Source organism: Talpa occidentalis, unplaced genomic scaffold (assembly GCF_014898055.3).
Source record: "Talpa occidentalis isolate TD23 unplaced genomic scaffold, MPIMG_talOcc4v2.1 talOcc4.2, whole genome shotgun sequence".
Lineage (NCBI taxonomy): Eukaryota > Metazoa > Chordata > Mammalia > Eulipotyphla > Talpidae > Talpa > Talpa occidentalis.
The window spans coordinates 100,716,664-100,734,945 of NW_023602073.1; the positions used below are offsets into that span (position 1 = coordinate 100,716,664).

The window sequence follows — 18,282 nt, forward strand, 5'->3', positions numbered from 1 at the left end:
CTGGGAGAACTGGGTGAAAACGAAAGCTGTATAATAAAAAAAGGCTGAGAAACACTCTAATTAAGTGTGCTAAGTCCTGTCCTGGATTTTCAGAATTGGTGAAAGGGAGGGAAGGCAGCAAGGCAGAAGGCAAGACAGCATCCCTGTGCCCTTCACAATTACAAGCTTTCTGGATCGCTTAGAATGTGGACCTAGGTAAAAGGGTCAAAGATTTGTTGTTGTTGTTGTTGTTGTTGTTTTTATCTCGTTAACTGGTCAACCCCGAACCCCGGGGCAAACAAACACCACCACCCCAACCCAGGCAACAGCTTCAAGGGGCAAGCGATGGTCGCCTGCATTGAGTTCCTCGCGGGCGCCTTCTGGCTGCACACCCTGTGCCAAAGAGCGCCCAGGGAAGCGACAGCAATAGGGGGCCGACACAGCTGTCATGGATGCACATGCATGATCATAATCTGACCAGAACAGGAAGAGAAGGAGGGCGACAGCCCGCAGATCCCCGCCGCCGCAATGGAGCGGGAGGCGCTCTTTGCACGCGCAGGTGCCTCAGGCCGGTGGCTCCTGAGACGTCGCGGACGCCCCCGGCCCCAGCGCTCTCCACCGCGGGCTGAAACTGCGGTGACTGCCGAGCCCGGGTAACCCCCAGCCGAGGCCAAGTAAGGAAGAGCCCAAGGAAAGGGCACCAAGCGAGAGGGCCAGAGGGGAGGTGGGGGGAGGGGAGACCCATATTCGCCTCTTGAATTTTCCCTGCCCGGGCCCTCTGATGGGTACCTTTGCGGGGCTAATGTGTGCCTCCCTCCGGCCTCCCCACGGTGGGTGATCATCTCCCCTCGCTCTCGCTCTCCCCCACCTTTCCTCTCCTCCTCCCTCCCTCCCTCCCGGCCGCGTGTCTCCACCCCCTCCCCCAACCCCTCCCCCGGCAGCAGCAGTAGCCGCTTCAGCAGAGCCGGAGATGGGCAGAGAGCGCGCGCCGCGCAGCAGCTCGGGATCCACCGCCCTCGGCTCCCGCCGCTCCCCGCGCCCCCGCCGCTTCTGTCGCCGCCTCGGAGTCCCCCGGCTGCAGTCCGGCTCCTAGGACAGCGCCGCCACTGCCGCCCGGCCCTGCTGGTCGCCCGCGCCGCGCTGCCCTCGCGCGCACCCGGATGGCGCTTTGCCCCCAGGACCGGTGAGTAGCCTGGACAGCGCAGGGGGTCGGGCGCGCAGGCTGGGCGCGGAGAGGGCGGCGTTGGCTTTAAGAGATGCCCCAAACCACCTGCTGTGCTCCCCAGCTTCGGGCGGAGGGTCTCAGGTGGGTTGCCCCGTGTTCCCTGAGGGGCTGTTTGATTCCAACTCCACCTGCTGGCAACCTGCACCCCCTTCTCCCTCCGGGGCACAGCCGCTGGCAGCTTGCTGTCCTGCCTCACCTACCAGCACCCCAGCTCTCGTAGTGGAAACAGCCGTGGGTGGCCCAAAACACAACCCTTGCCCTCGCTGTCCCCACGTTTCCCCTTTCCGATTTCCCCCTTCTGTCCCACCGCAGACAGCCTTCACCCGGTCTCGCGCTGACAAAGCCTTCTCCACAAAGTCCACCTCTGACCCACCTTCCCTCCGTTCCCAGTGCCCGGCTCTGGAGACCCACCGTCCCGCGGTGCGCCCTTTGCAGGGCCAGGGGACCTCCCAGCCAATTCTGATCTCATTCCCTAGACAAGGTGTTGCCTAATCTGCTTTTTTGACAGTCACCCCAGGCGATTGACAGGCGCACACTGTGAGCCTGGCTTCCGCACAGTTACTTTGTCTTTCTCAGCTCCTGGGCTGTTGTAGAGTATGAACAAGCATGAAAAAAGAAAGAACAAAAACCCTTTGTTACTAAACTTTTCGATAAGGTTGTTTTAAAGGGCACAACTATTTACATTGCCCAGATTCATTCTATCCATTTAGAGGTGTCTTAGTTGAGTATAAGGAACGCCTTGCTTTACCGGTTCCTCCGGAAAAGGTTTTTAACTCTAGCTTGAGAACCCTAGTACCTGGCCGGGAGATGAATGCCCTTCAGCAACAATACTATCAAGAGTTGTCACTCGTATAGAAGCTTTTATCTTGAAGGACAGGGGTAGCAGCAAACTCACCCTTTAAAAATCTTCTTTGTATTGCAGTAAGCCAAAGCCTTATTTTTCTTTAGGTTAGTGACTAAGAGGGATAAAGGAGGAACAGAAAACGCTGTACACAAAGCTCCTGCTCTCTCTGCTTCTTCGGGAGTTGTGTAGTATCTCAGCATATAGTCTTTCTGTGGAAGTTTTCTTAGGACAGCAGCTCTTCTGAAACCATGTTGGCCATTTTAATATTTTTAGTTGGTGTGAAAGAAAACAAGGGAGTTGTGTTCAATGAATATATAAGGGAGAGGAATGAATGAGTGAGCACTGGAAGAGACCATATCAATGCTAAAATTTGTGTTCCTGATTCCCCAGGTATTGAAATGTTAAAAAAAAAAAAACAAAAAAACCCACGCACAATTTATTGCTTGATTTTTTTAAAGTGATGAAAATTAAATTCAATGAATTTACTCTATGGAACCTTTGGCCATGGGGGGACTTGTGTTCTAGGAAATATAGATAAAAGTATTCAGAAATAACATTAGGAACTTCAAAAACTGCCCTATTTGAGTATGTAGTGTGAATATAAATTTCCTGGTGTGAATATTATTTTAAATAATTTTGAGGAAGAAATAAATTGAGGTCTTGCTCTTAAGTTGGTGGAGAGAGATACAAGCCTCTCACCTAAAAGGAACTAATCTTTACACACACAAGGAATAGACAGGCAAAGTTGATTATCTAGAAAATCTGTTTAGTGAGAATTGTCTTAAAGTTTTGTCTTCTCCAGTGTAAAAATTTCAAATTATATCCTGTCTTTATTTCTCTTTTCTTGTATAGACCTAAACAGAAATGCCGTAAGTCCCTGACAAGGGGTGGTTTTAGAAATGTGAAGGCTGCAGCTAAAGTCAAGAAAGACAATGAGTAATGATGTTAGTGTTATTTTCTAAATTTGGAAATTTTAGTTGGTTAAATTTAGTGCTTAACTAAGAAGAATATTCAAAACTAAATATTTAAACTTAAAAGTGCTATAATATTCTCATGTGGTTTGTATCAGATAGGAGCTAAGTTATGAGTTGAATCAAATAGCATCTATTTTACTTCTCTAAATATTTTTATTCTTTAGGTAATTGTGGAGTGCTTAGTATTTGCAATTATCTCCAACAGTACTGAATCTGTTGGAAAAGACACATGCCAACTGAACAAAAGAGAAATCAAGAAGCAATGCTGACTTTGATCAATTATTACTTATTATATTAATGACAACTTCAAAGCAATACATGCTAGCATAATTCTAATTAATATCAAATTCTAAGCAATGCCAGAAATGCATAGCCTTTGTAAGGATGTGTGCTTGTCATATGTGCAATTTTAAAATGGTCTCAGCATTACCTATGGGAATGCAAATAATCAGTCTGTCATAAAGGCAGAAATCTTGGTTTAGAACTCTTGTGAGCTGGAACTGAAGATTTGCTTAAATTTAATATCATTGTCAATATTAAGGTTATGCAAAAACAGTTAAATAAAACATGGGGAGACAAGGAATATCAATATTTGAATGGCATATCTTTGAATATCAAGTTGTTCTTAAAATGCTTGTAGTTATATGCCACCTAGAGGATAGGATGTGTCTAAATTAAATGTTTACAATGCTAAAGAGAAATTGAAAATTGGTAAAGAATTAATATTGTAAAAATGATACAGATCATCACCAATAAGTGACTGTTAGTTGAATGTTGCAGTGAAACCAATTTTTGGCTGAATGTGTGATGGAAGAGGGGAAGAGTTGGAGGGAGGGGAAAAGGGAAAGCAAGAAAGAGGGAAAGAAAGATAGAAAAGATAAAACCTATGAATACTTGCTTAAATTCTTTACTCAAATATAGATAACTACATACAAGTTGCTACCATTTTGGTTTTTGAGTTAACAACTATTTTCCAACTTGGGTTTTAAGAAATGTCTTCTAACTTGTAGTAACAAAAAATACATTTTTAAAAATGAAGTGGTTCACTTGTTTTGTTCAGTAAAGCCTCAAGCAGACCATTTTACATAAATTTATTGACTTCAGTAAAATTCTACAAATTTAAAAACAAAGTATTAAGAGGAGGAAAGCACGCATATTCACACACCTAAAATTACAATATTAAAGAGTCCAGTGACTTACTGTCTTATAAAGTGAAGATTCAGTCAAGGGATAGCTACATAAAATATTTTCATTGCTTAATATATATTTCTCATATCTTCCTGTTTTTGCATTTATGGATATATTTTTAAGGCTATATTCATTTTCATTTACAAATTTCCAAGTGTCTGTATCTTATGAAATGCTACAAATTTTATGACTTCACAGCAATCCCTGATTGTACTTGTATCAAGTTATTGCATAAAAATTTACAATGTGCTTTGTTTTCTACATTTTACAGTGGAAGGAATATTCAGCGAAATGGCATTTTCAAAGAGCAGTAACAAAGTGAATTTTTCAAAATTAGAATAAGGATTTAACCAAAGTTTTATATTGCTGTAAAAGTGATAGTCTCATAAGATCAACTCTAATGTGCAATGAAAAAGTCCTATAGAAAATAACACTCAGATTCTGTGGTTCTCATTGTGACTTTGTGAAATTCACTTTTATTAATTTTGCTGCAAATGGAATGCTTGGCATTTTTAATAGAAGGAATCACAGTGTTGTGATATGGATTAGAGGATGTAGAGGCCATTCCATTTCTATTATTTTGCTAATAACAAGGTTCTTAAACAGTTAACAAAAACAGAATTAGAATTCAGGTCTCCTGACTCCATATTGAATGTTTTTCTAGAAAATGAAAATCAGTTTTATTTTTATTTTAGGAATTAAAGAAAATGAAAAGGAATGAAATAAAAGTCTGTGTTTCCTTAGGGAGTGCCTAGTCCTATAATCATCATAGTTAAAGCAGTGTTTTTCTGCGCATTCTTTCCCACCTTCAGGTTAAAGCTTAGGAAATATTTTTAAATCTAAATATTTAGCTGTCATTGACTTACCTAAAAGTCTTTTTTACACTTTAAAATTGTAATTTTCATTTTAAATTCTTCATTATATGATATTGATTTTTTTATATGATAGTCATATCATATGGACACTTCCATTTTAGCTTTTAATAGACAATTCTTTGGAAAATATTGCTAAAAGACAGATTTTTGATTTCTGTAAGCAAAACAGTGGAAATAATGTCCCATCTGTATGCATATTCAATCGTTTTGTCACCAGAGTTGTAGTTTTGTTGGTTTTTTGCTTTTTTTTGCTTTGCTTTTGTCATTGTAGTTCATGAATAGCTCAGGTGATCAGGGAAGATTTTTTTTTTTTTTACAAAGTTTCAACTCTGCGTTGAAAGTCCTGTCACTTTTTGCTTCACTGATGGCCAGACAAATCACTTATGAGTAAATCAATGAGGAACCCTTATCATTACTGGGTGAAAAATAAACTTTCAAATGTGCTTTTGTTGACAGTAGTTCATCAGGGCCATCTCATCTAGGAATATAAATTAATAATTCAATTCCATTAAAGTATACAATACTATTTAAATGTTCCTGGATTTATAGAAGTTAGGGACATCTGTGACCTCAGCCTGCTGAGTGCCTGGTTCAAAACTGAGGAGGAATTATTGTTTTAGGAAAACTGTCCTTATTTAAAACAATTAAGATACAGATTTAACTGAGAAGAGAAATTTATCTCTAAGGCGCCCATGACCTAATTTCTTTGGAGTGTAGTTCAACTTCTGTTATTGAAGGTCTATTACATGGCAAGAAATGAAGTGGTTACTGAACACATGAGGATAAATATGACATAGGGTCTGCTGTCAAGTAGCTTACAACATGACTGGAGAGACAGGTAAGAACAAACAGAAGAGAGTAATGTAACATTAGCTGATCTTATCCTAAAGCCCCCATCATGTTACTAAACAACGATGTGGGAAGAAAAATAAAGAAGGCTACAACTAGGTCACTGTAGTATGCCTTGCCAGAATGGATGGAGATATGCCATGGCTGAATCTTGGCACAAAAATAATCTGTGTCTTTCGAAAAAAAACATATGTTCCCATTTTATTTCATATTCTAACTCCAACAAAGATGTTCTTTAGTCACACAGGAACATATAATTAGAATAGTTGCATACTATCACACTAATCAACCCAAACTTTGATTCAATCCTTGTAGGTTCTAGGGTAATACAATGTAACTAATAAAAATTTAATATAAATATATTTAATTTAATATAAATATTTTTAATTTAATATAAATTTGAAACATCATTTGTCTTCCAACAAACTTATTTCAAAGGGAAATGTACAGATGAGGAAGGAAATGGAGGTTGTGAACAAGTTATATATCTAATGTTAATTCATTAAAGGTTTACAAACTACTCTAGCAAATATATTTAAATTTAAGTAGGTAATTTAAAATCTCTGTATCTTGTTTGCTCTGATAGTGAACACTTACAAATAGGTATGACTGAGGGCTGCATATGCATAGGGACTTAAGGCCATTTGTGTTAATGGCTTTACTGCTTGATCTGTTTCTCGGAAAAATGTTGTGTCTATAGCCAGCCAGTTCTGCTGACTTTCAAGAACCGTGAAGTTTCTGGAATTTTACCTTCTGAGTTAAACAGGAATAATTGATTCTAGTCCTTTTTTTGAGGGGCCAGCATGAATGATGGAGGAAAGAATAGTAAAACTGGAAAGGAGTCTTCACAAGACTAAAACCTGACTCACAAAGAGGTGTGGGGGTCTAGGGGAATAACATGACCATTATCCCAGCTGTAGAGGTCATGACCCTCAGACACCAGTGCCTTATCACAAGGCATGAGACCCAAGCAGGATCAGATGCTACAGGGAGTGGAGAGCACAGGCCTAAGGGTAAAGATACAGAGATTGGGCCCACCCTGGAATCTCTGATTCCTTTCTAGTTTTGCCTGTTACCCAACATGGGCAACAAGCAGGCCACTCCATGGAGGAGTGACCCCTCCCAAAGAGAAAAGGACTCTATCAATGCAGTCTCTGCACAGGCTCGGCCAGCACTCCCACTGCCCACCTGTGATTGTGCAGGTGCTTCCTTTTACCAACTCTCTCCCTCTGCAGGGCAGCAGCCTCCCTGCCTGCCCGTGACCTGTATCATGTCGGGACTTCTCTTCACTGACCTTCCTCAGCGGAGGCCGCTCTCCTCAAGGCTGCCTGCCTACAACCATGCAGGCCTCTCTTAGCAAAACCTGTCCCTTTCCCTTTCCCTAATAAACCTGCTCTTTAAATATAACTAATGTCCTGTCTCATGGAGAAACTCGCCTGGGAAACTCACCGCGTGCCACTGAAATGGGAGCTCTGGTGAAACCTTTCCCAGAGTGAACTCAAGGACCCCACAACTCCACAAAACGACATCATGATGACAGCTAGTCTGGCATATTTGGGTGCATCAAAAGCATAGGGGTAGCTGCCTGCCCCTCTGAATGGCTAAGCAATAGTAAGAAAAATGGGAGTGGAAAGTTATTCAGACATGTCGACAGGTATTTCACATGGGGCCATACCTGCTATTTCTAATATATTTCTCACTAAAGACTAAGGAGACTATAGATCAAATCATGGTCAGAGGTGTCTGGCAGAGGATGGTATATTTATTTATTTAAAGATTTATTTATTTATTTATGCAAGCACTGGGTACAAGGAGGTGTGGGAGGGTGAGAGAATTCACCAGAGCCAGAGCGGGGAACAGAACAGACAGACTGATGAAATACACTGCTGAGGGGAGCAGCAGGCTGCAGGAGAGGTCTGAGCACCACGTAGGACCCTCGCCCCGCGGCTGGGGATTGAACCGGGGCGCTGCAGAGGCTGCGGGCAGCTTCGCAACCCAGCGCTCAACTGCTGCACCACCGGGGAGGCCCAGGATGGTATATTTAGCAGAAAGAAATTTAAGACCCTTGCAACAGATTGAGAAATCCACTCTTTTCATGCAAAACTGAGCTCTCCTGGAGCCTGGCAAGCTGAGTGTTCAAATATACATTTTCCATTTGAGAACTGAGGTCCACAGGACCCTTTTTCACATTGTTAGTCATTGAGTCTGAGTTGACCCATGCCAAAATGAAAATAATAGTCTTGACAGTCACAAGACATCAAAGGGTCAGGAATTAAGTTTTGACAAGAGTTCAGTAACAACGTAATGGCTGCTTTTCAAAAGAGGTGTACCAGGTAAAGGTGTGCTCTAAATATTAGAGGAGTCATCAGTATAAAACCCCATAAAATACTTGCAAGTGGAAGCTGCTGCTTTTCCAGAGACAACAGTTAAGCAAATTTGTTGGTCACAGAGATGTGTATCTAGCAGACTTATTAGGGAGATGGAGTCCCAAATGTAAAAAACATGGTATAGCTTACTGGGCAGATTTCAATATTGTGTATTTGATACCAAACACCGGCCTCAGTTTCCTCAGCCAATAAAAGGAAACGAAGTTCGAGAAAAAGGAAAGTGGTTTAATTTGTCAACAAATGAGAAGGGCAGCAGACTCATGTCTGAAAGACAACTATCCTGCTCTTTGGCAGAGTGCAGGGGTATCTATACAAAGGGATAAAAGATAGAAGATGGGCCAGGGTTCTTCCAAAGAGGAGAGAGAAGGGGTCTGCAGGGTGGGCACCAGCTTGCTTTTTCACCAACTGCTGTTTAACTGCCTTTTCTTTGAATGCAAGAAGACAAATCTGTCAAACAAGGGTGAAATTGAAAGAAATACAGGAAAGACAAACTTGTTAATGCTTATCTGTAAGACCGCTCATAAAGAAGGCAAACCTGACAAATGAGGAAATTGCAAGAGATGGGGGAAAAGAAACTTGTTAATTCTTATCTGAGAGACCAGTCATTCCTATCTGCATCATATTGGTTTAAGCCTCATTCAATGGTTGCTAATGTTTGAATTAGCCAGTATAAAGGTCCAAGTAGAATGTCCAAGCAAAGCACATTATATCTCCAATACCCAAAGATTCCAGTAAGATGCTGCACATCTATTTGTTGATAGGGTTGAACAGAGAAGTTTTTCTTTGACTGGAGGAAATCTGCCCATGTAGCCCCAAGAAACTTCACTGACAGGCCTGAATTTTGTCAGCATTTATCAGCCAGCTCCACTGATAGAAAGTGTGATAGCACCACAGTCAAGGGGTTGCTAATGGAAGTTTCTGACTTGGTCATCAACAAGGTATCATGACATAGTTAAAAAACTTTGTACAATAGAGGGCAGAAGCACTACATACCTACATACTTTTGGCAGAGGAACTTAGTTAGCCCTAGGGATGATCTGCAATAACAAGGGGGAAGAGTGTGTGGTATATGTGTGTGTGTGTGTTTGTGTGTGTGTGTACATATATAGCTAGATACACACACAGACACAAGTGAGCAGAAAGTGTAACAGGGTGGTCCCCAGGAAAGGGGGAGGTTCCCTGCCCCACCCAAGGGAGGGTGGAGCTGAGCAGGAAGAGGAGAAGCTGCAGAAGAGACTGAGGAAGGAAGGAAGCAGGATGGAGCCAGGAGACCTGGAGGAGGCACATGGAGCCTAGAGACACGTGAAGAAACTGCGCTTGTCTTTTGGTCGTGGACTGGGTGACACAGATGTGGGTGAGACCCGTGGGGAGGTGACAATGGCAGCTTTTATCTTGATGTTGATTTTGCTCTTTTCCTTCTGGGCTTGTCTGGTTGTTTGTGACCCTTTTCTGTGGGTCCCCACTGGAAGATGCTTTAGACTTGTGGCAGGCCTTGGGGCCTTGCTCTGGGCCAATCCCATTTGGATGGACTTTTACCCACGAGGGGATGGGTAAATTTGGGTGCTTGATTTAGAAACTAGATTCTTTGCCTTAACTGTATTGTTTCCTAGTTTTATTAAAGTTCCTTTTCATTAAATTCTCCTATGTTTTGTGTTGATGCGGCGGATGGCAGAACCCATTTAGAATAGGCAGGTTTGCAGGGCTTGGGCTGCCCCTCTCCCTGTCCTATAACAAAAGGACTGCCCCGAAAAGGACAGGTTTGTTTAGAGAGGCCTGCCTGGTCACAGTCATGCAGCCTTGAGGAGAGGTGCCTTGGCTGAGGGAGGTCAGTGAAGAGAAGTGCTGGCATGGGACAGGTCACAGGCAGGCAGGAGGCTCTGCCCTGCTGAGGGAGAGAGTAGATGAAAGGGGGCACCTGCCTAGTCACAAGTGGGGGGGCAGACAGACTGCTGCCCCTTGCCAGTGCAGAGATTACACTGATATAGACTTCTTCTCTTTGGAAGGGGCTCATTCTTTCTTGGAGTGGTTTGTTGTTGACTTTGAATAAACTATGTAGAATTTGAAAGGGGCCAGATTTCTACAATAGCCCTCAATCTGCATATCTTTACCCTCAGGTATGTGCTGGGACACTGCCTGGAGCAGTCTGACACCTGCTTGGGTCTTATGCTTTGTGATCTAGGCTTTGGCACCTAAGGAACTTAATTCCTATTGCTGGGTTAATGGCTATGCTAATCCCATCTACCCCCACCTCCAGCTCTCAGCTTTGGGTGAGCCAGGTTTCTGGTCTTGTAGTGCCTCCCTTCCAGTTTTTCTATTCTCTATTTTTTAAAAAAGATTTATTTATTTATGCATACAAGAACTGGGGTACTGGCTAGAGGTGCAGGGGGTAAGAGCATTCACCAGAGACAGAGTGGGGAACAGAACAGGTGGATTGACCAAAATACACTACTGAGGAGAGCAGCGGACAAGTCAGGAGAGGTCTGCTGCGCCTTGTGGGTCACCTCACTAGCAGGGGATTGAGCTCGGGCTGCATTGGCTGCGAATAGCTTCATAGTGTTGCGTTGTTACTCCTTGGACACAAGGGAGGTCCCAGTTTTTCTATTCTTATCCTCTAATAACATTCTCAGGCACTTAATAGTTAAATAAATTAATTTCCACTATACAATCAGATGGAGAAACAATAAATAGTCCATTAAATTGATCGAAGTTTTCCTAATCACAAGGTATGTTTGACTGCCTTTCCTACTGTGAATGCTGCCTAAATCCCATTTGCTAACTGAGGATTTTATACTCCAGATGAGACTTGAGTATCCGGGTCATATATCCATAAAAGTTTCATATCCTCTCCTTCCTGAAAGTCTCCCACATAGTCAGTGCATGTGTCCTTTTGTAACAGGGTGGTCCCCAGAAAAGGGGGAGGTTCCCTGCCCCACCCAAGAGGGTGGAGCTGAGCAGGGAGAGGAGAAGCTGCAGAAGAGACTGAGGAAGGAAGCAGGATGGAGCCAGGAGACACGTGAAGAAACTGCTCTTGTCTTTTGGTCATGGACTGGGTGACACAGATGTGGGTGAGACCCATGGGGAGGTGACCATGGCAGCTTTTATCTTGATGTTGATTTTGCTCTTTTCCTTCCGGGCTTGTCTGGTAGTTTCTGACCCTTTTCTGTGGGTCCCCGCTGGAAGATGCTTTAGACTTGTGGCAGGCTTTGGGGCCTTGCTCTGCGCCATTCCCATATGGATGGACTTTTACCCACAAGGGGATGGGTAACTTCGGGTGCTTCATTTAGAAACTAGACTCTTTGCCTTACCTGTATTGTTTCCTAGTTTTATTAAAGTTCCTTCCCATTAAAGTCTCATATGTTTTGTGTTGATGCAGCGGATGGCAGAACCCATTTAGAAAAGGCAGGTTTGCGGGGTTTGGGCTGCCCCTCTCCCTGTCCTATAACACTTTGTTCCCCTTTGTGGGTGGGGACACCTTGGCCTCTCATTGTGTTTCCGTTTAAACAATCGGTACAGGGACCAGAAAGAATCAGGGAACAGAGAATGGTGCATATGTGCTTTGAGCTTCAAACATGTGGCAGTGGCAATGGTTTTGGCCCATCGTATACTCTACATGGGAGAGGGGACAGCAAAGCCCTCATGATTGACACCATCTGTTTTTTCCTTGGGAATCCCTAGACTCAGAAACTGTAGCCATATTGGTTTCCTGTTAGTGTTGTAAGGTTTGCAACCTTTGGCTGACTTGGTCTGGTTCACACAGTGGTGACCTTCTTTTAGAAAACCCATCTTAATTTGAGGCATTAGCTGCCCCATTGTCTAGGTAACATTTTTTATGATTTCAACATCATGGCTAGAAGGAGTTTCTATGCAGAATTTATCTAGATTTCTTTGAATCTCTTTCTCATTCTCTGGTAGGTCAAGTTTATCAGAGTTCCAAATTCAATCCAGGACAGTAACAGACCAGATACTAGTCAATATTCTATTTTGGGAAAATCTTCCTGAGAGAACTTAAATTCCCTTATAGCAGCCAGAACCCATTGTAAAAAATCTCTGCACAACTTTACTGCCACCTCCACATGGATATAAGTTTCACTTGATAAATGAAGGAGAATTTTAGCCACAGACAACCTACAATTTGCCATTATTGCTTACGAAGCAGTCTCCTACACACCTCTTGCTTTCCCAGTTGAACCAGTCAAAATTCTAATGACTCCCCTGATTTTACCTGGTTTACGATCACAGAGTTCCCCCTTTCACACTCAGTGCATGCGCACATCTTTTTAACAAATATGTGAAATGGGGAGTAACCTTCTGTCTACTCAGTAAAAATTGTACCACTTGGTGTGATTAATGCTGTAGATCAAAGACTAGCCACCAGACTGGCAAGGAAGTCCTTCTACCAAGAGGCAAATTAGCAGTAAAATAGCATTTTACTATCTGTGTTTTCCCATTTCCCTGTTATTTAGCCTGTAGTGATCTTCTCAGTTGTTCTCATAAACAGGCAAGAAAGTAGAGGGTCATTTATTGGTCAGTAGAACTTATAATTGACTGCTTCCCAGAGAGTTGCCAAAAATTCCATTAATGGACCTGTGAGACCTTTTTCCTTCCTTTCTCAGAAAGAAAACCAGGTCTTTGTTAGCATCCTATATTCATCAACAGTATTATCAAAAAGGTGACCCCAGTATTATCTGAATGGTGACCCTGATTATAAGCTGATATGAAAGACTGCTGCAGAGCTATGGATGCTGGTTGTAGACATCAGACTCCTAGTCAGAGACGAAGGCCAGCTTATTGTTCACAACAATAGTAGCAAGGGTATTGAAAGGTACGACACAGGTACGACACGGGTACGATGCGGTAAAGAACAGCCAGGCCAAGCTTCCTCAGGGGAAGGGAGTTTATTGCTCCTGGGCGGACCTCAGGGCAGACCTCATGGACCCAAGGTGGGGGTCAGTAAAGCCTGGCATGTTGTCAGGGGGATGCAGGCCTTTATAGGGCGAGGAGAGGTCAGGTGGGAAGTTGGGCTCCTACAGCGGGAAAAAGTTTGTAGGGCATGAAGAAAAGATTCCTGGGGCAGGTAGAGGTTCTTTGAGAAGAGACCCTTAAAGGGTGGGGGAAGGCTCATTGTCTGAATCCTCCAGGTAGGTTTCCCCATTCCTGCCCCCAGGTGGGCTTCCTGGTAGGCTTTTACATTCTGGCCTCCTGCATGGACCTTTCAGGTATCAATATTTTTGCCATGGTTCCCTGAGCCCTCATTTCTACATGGCAACACAAAGCAGGTCAGATAATACCTAAACATTACAAGAAAGGGACCCTGAACTTAAGGAACTCAAATCTTCTACATTGGATAGTAAGCACACCTCCCTTTGCTCTAGAAGAAGCTGTTGCATTTTCCAAGATTGTTTACTTTACAAACATCTATTTAAAATATTTCAGAACAAAGCAGTCAGTTCTTTCATAAGATGTGCAGAAATGGAGAGGCCCAAAGGAAATTGTCTCCCAACAGTGACAAAAGACTTCAATAAATGCTTGTTTTGGTAGACTTCTTATCCATGGTATTGTTACAGGGCAGGGAGAGGTGCACCCCAGATCCCCCCAAAACCTGCCTGCTCTAAATGGGTTCTGCCATCCGCCGCATCAGCACAAAACATATGAGACTTTAATGGGAAGGAACTTTAATAAAACTAGGAAACAATACATGAAAGGCAAAGAATCTAGTTTCTAAATCGAGCACCCAAAGTTACCCATCCCCTCGTGGGTAAAACTCCATCCAAATGGGATTGGCCCAGAGCAAGGCCCCAAAGCCTGCCACAAGTCCAAAGCATCTTCCAGTGGGGAACCACAGAAAAGGGTCAGAAACAACCAGACAAGCCCAGAAGGAAAAGAGCAAAATCAACATCAAGATAAAATCTGTCATTGTCACCTCCCCACGGGTCTCACTCACATCTGTGTTACCCAGTCCATGACCAAAAGGAAAGCGCAGTTTCTTCACGTGTCTCTAGGCTCCATGTGCCTCCTCCAGGTCTCCTTCTGGCTCCATCCTGCTTCCTTCCTCAGTCCCCTCTGCAGTTTCTTCTCTCCCTCAGCTCCACCCTCCCTTGGGTGGGGCAGAGAACCTGGAAACTCCCCCTTTCCTGGGGACCACCCTGTTACAGTATGATACATGTTCATCCTTTCCACTTTATAATGATGGAATGCTTAAACATGTGTGAGCTGAGATGAATCTCTTACTGAAACAGAAACCAAGAAGGAAACTCATAAAGCAAATACTGTAATCAGTGCAACACTGGATTCATAATTAGTTACTCCCTTTTATGTAGGTTATAGTGTAGTTCAGATTAAAGAATTGAGGATATCTGTGTAAGAAGCTAAACATGTGAGCTTAAATTACAGTATATAAGAAATGTTGATTTTGTGTAATTATAGTAGATTGTAAATGAAAATAATTAAAAATGAGATAAGGTATGTTTCCTATGACTTTAATGTTTCTCCAATGTTTTAGTGCTTGAAGGTGCCTAAACTTTTCTAAATATACAAAGAAAAGTATTTTGTTGCTATTTCATTTTGCTTAATTATACACTATTTCTTCAAGTTTGAACATGGCTTTCATATCCTCTAGGAGGAATCTCCTAACCCCAGACTGGGACACATGGCCTTTTCTATATTAGCACTGAGCTCAGACTTATCTTTACCATATTATAACCTTTCAATATCGTATTACTCTGAAACTGTATGCTTATTAAACTTCATACTGTAGCGCCTAATTCTTTAATTAATATATGGTAGATATCTAGTAAATATGTGCAGAGGTGAATTTAGGAAAACAATGTCCATTAACATTGAAATTACTATTAGATATTTTAGAAAAGTATGTGTCCTACTGAGAGAATAACTGCAAAGAAGATGCTCCTTATTTGAGTTTCAATTATCTTTAAGTTCTTAGTGATCAATGACTTAGTTATAGCCATGTAAATGTCTAAATTCTAAATTGCATGCATAAACAAATAAATCTTTAAAAAATGTCTAAATTCTTATGTTCGTTCCTAGTTTTTGACATCTGGAAGCAATTTCAAATTATTTCATATTTATTGAGAAGCCTTAAGATTTTATGTAACTTCTATATTTTTAAACATTGAAGGGAGGATAAAAAAATAAATGATAAATCATCAATTTAGGGACTCACTGATTTATATAATTAAAGACTCATTTCTCTTTTAACCCTAGATTAGAAAGTAGACTAAATATGAGTATACTTCCCTTTCACCTTTTGCCTTCATACACGGGCATTCTTTATTCATTTCCTTGTCTAGATGTCTCTTTTTTTCTCTGCTCTTCAGATATCTGCCACTCTTGAATGCCTGCTTTGCAGTTTCTGTCATCAGCCTTCCCCAATCTTCTTGTTATAACCAGTGCTGCCAGCCCTGAAGTCTGGCACTTCTCCCCTTCCTTTTGCCTCTAGTTTTCTAATTTGTTCTATATCCTGTCTTTTATCAAAAACAACCAAAACTTAAACAAAATGCTTTTCTCTAAGGGACAGCCCCCATTTCTTCTATTCAGTGAACTTAAAGCATCAGATGAAATGATGAGCTCTTTGACTCTTGTTATGTTTGCCAGTTGTTGATGGGCTACCTGCATCTTCACTTCAAATTAAGAGATGTATTTTTCTGGTTTTGTTCCAGAGCCATTTTGATAATGTAAGAATTCTAAATTCTAGAATTGTGGCTAGCTGAATTTTTATTTTTTTCATATCAGACAGGTTGATAACTGGTTTGTCTCTACATTGTCTAATTACTTGCATAGAGATATTAAAGAATACTATAGTACTGGTGAAATATGTGTGTTATTTGGCAAAATAAAAAGGTTGGAATGAATCAGATAAAAGACAGATCAAGTTATGGGTCTTGTGGAAGGCCAAGTGTAGCACCAGGACGGCACAGAGCTGGTTCTCTATTCTCGGAGCAGACGGGTAAAGGAGAGTACTGAAGCCCTCGGTGGCTTTTTCAGGCTTTTATTAAGCTTTTACATGTAGTTCAGCAACCAGGTACAGGGCAGGCAGAGGTGGGGCAGGGGCAGGAGGGTGGCAGGCCTCCCAGCCACTGGCAAATCTTCACTGGGCTGTGTGTGTGTGTCTCTCTCTCTGCAAATATATTTATTGCAGCCATGGTCTGCAGCCATGGCCCACAGCCGTGAACAATACAACTGAATATACAATTTAACAAAATGCAGGTGCCTGCCATCAGGCATGGAATCCTAATGTTCTCAGGGTAGGAAATCCTGAAAATCATTTACCCTATGCCAAGATATGGACTTGGTATTTTTGAAGCCTGTCACTGCCAAGCTTGTACAAACTTAGGAAAAGATGCAGATACTGGATAACAAGAGAACAGAGAAATAATGTAAAAAGAGGAGAAGACAGAGCCTATTATATAGTGATAAAGACAAATACCTACGGTATACTTGAGCTCCATGAAAACACTAAATTATTTAGATTAAAGGATAGATCTGTAAATGTGTACATATTTTTGGTCTATTTACTGGTTGAGAGTCCACAGTAAAATTTCTTAGTATATCTAAAACCTTTTTTCATATGTAAAAATTTTGCATGATTATTGTGACTATACAGTTAGATAATATGTAGAAAACCCTAGCACACTGACAGGCACTATAAATTCCCTTGAACAAATGTTATGTTTTCATATTTGATAATTTGAAAGACATAATCATTTCCTTTTGTGACAATGGAAAATATTTTCCAATTATATAATTACCAGGTGACATTCACTTTTCCAGGCCATTAGAATTTAACTTTTTAGATTATTATATAGTAATGCAGGAAATAGCATAAAATGAGTACTTAAAAATTAAAATTATAATTGCCATCACAAAATTAAGTAAACAGTTGAAAAATAAATTCTTAAGTAGACACTTGAGAAATACATGGACACATGGTTAATAAGTCCTGGTATATAAAACCTTTCTAAGAATTAAAAATCATGAGTTGAGGGACTCCTACTTAGAATGAACAAAACTAAGAAAAGTATAGCTCCCACCCTGACTATAATAAAACGTGAGATAAACTAAAAACTTTTTTCTTGAGTCCATGAAAACATTAAATTCATGCAAAAGCCAAATATCCATAATTTCAAATCTGTGAGTGAGTCTCTCTATGGAGAAGTAGGTCATCCGGACAGTGTTATATATGGTAGAGAAAAAAAGAGCACCTAGAAATCATATATTTGTTAGAATGAAATCAACTAAATTTTTAATAAACTGCTAAATGTCTGAATCTGAGACAGAGCAACAGTGTAGAATCTCTGGTAATGTTTGACACCAGGAGAGTGAAATCACTTGCTGATATTTTTATGTGGACCTCCATCAGGTGTTATATGAAAATATTGGAAATAGGGTAGGAGATAAGAGGAAACTTCCTTAAGTACCAGATTCCAAAGAGGAGGAATAGCCACCACTGTAACTAAAGCACAGAATTTCACCCCTTTCAAGCAATTTTGGAGGAAGTTCAAGTCTTTGATGTAGTAAAGTCAACTTGTAACTCCAGTATTCAGTACTCCATACTAATGATCTTAGAGTAGAAAAGGTATTCACTGTTTCTAGGCATAATTAATTTTCAGTAGTTCCAATTGTTTTACACTTGATATTAGGCATTTAATAAAAGTGATAATTTACACAAAAAAATGCAATGAGGAAGCAACCCATTACAGAGTCCAAAAAATGGAGGAAACCAGGCTCAGAGATTACTCAAGATTGGAATTATCACACAGAGAATTTAATATATAATAATTATGATTAGTGTGTAAAAGACCTAATGGAACAAGTAAACTATATACATGAACAGATGGAGAATTTCAGCAGAAAATTGTAAACTGTAGAAAATAATTCAAATAAGGATGGTGGAAACAAAAGACTATGTTATCACAGATTATAAATTCCTTCAATGTGCTTATTG

The 18,282-nt window shown here is 41.3% G+C and overlaps 1 protein-coding gene across 1 annotated transcript in view; it reads left to right on the plus strand.

Annotated features, from left to right (window-relative positions):
- The first annotated feature begins 1,124 nt into the window (after positions 1-1,124).
- FUT9 (fucosyltransferase 9) overlaps positions 1,125-18,282 on the plus strand; it is a 165,887-nt gene continuing 148,729 nt past the window's right edge. The window contains exon 1 of the mRNA XM_037520123.2: positions 1,125-1,162. The gene's annotated coding sequence lies outside the window, so the exon portion shown is untranslated. The remainder of the gene's footprint in view (positions 1,163-18,282) is intronic.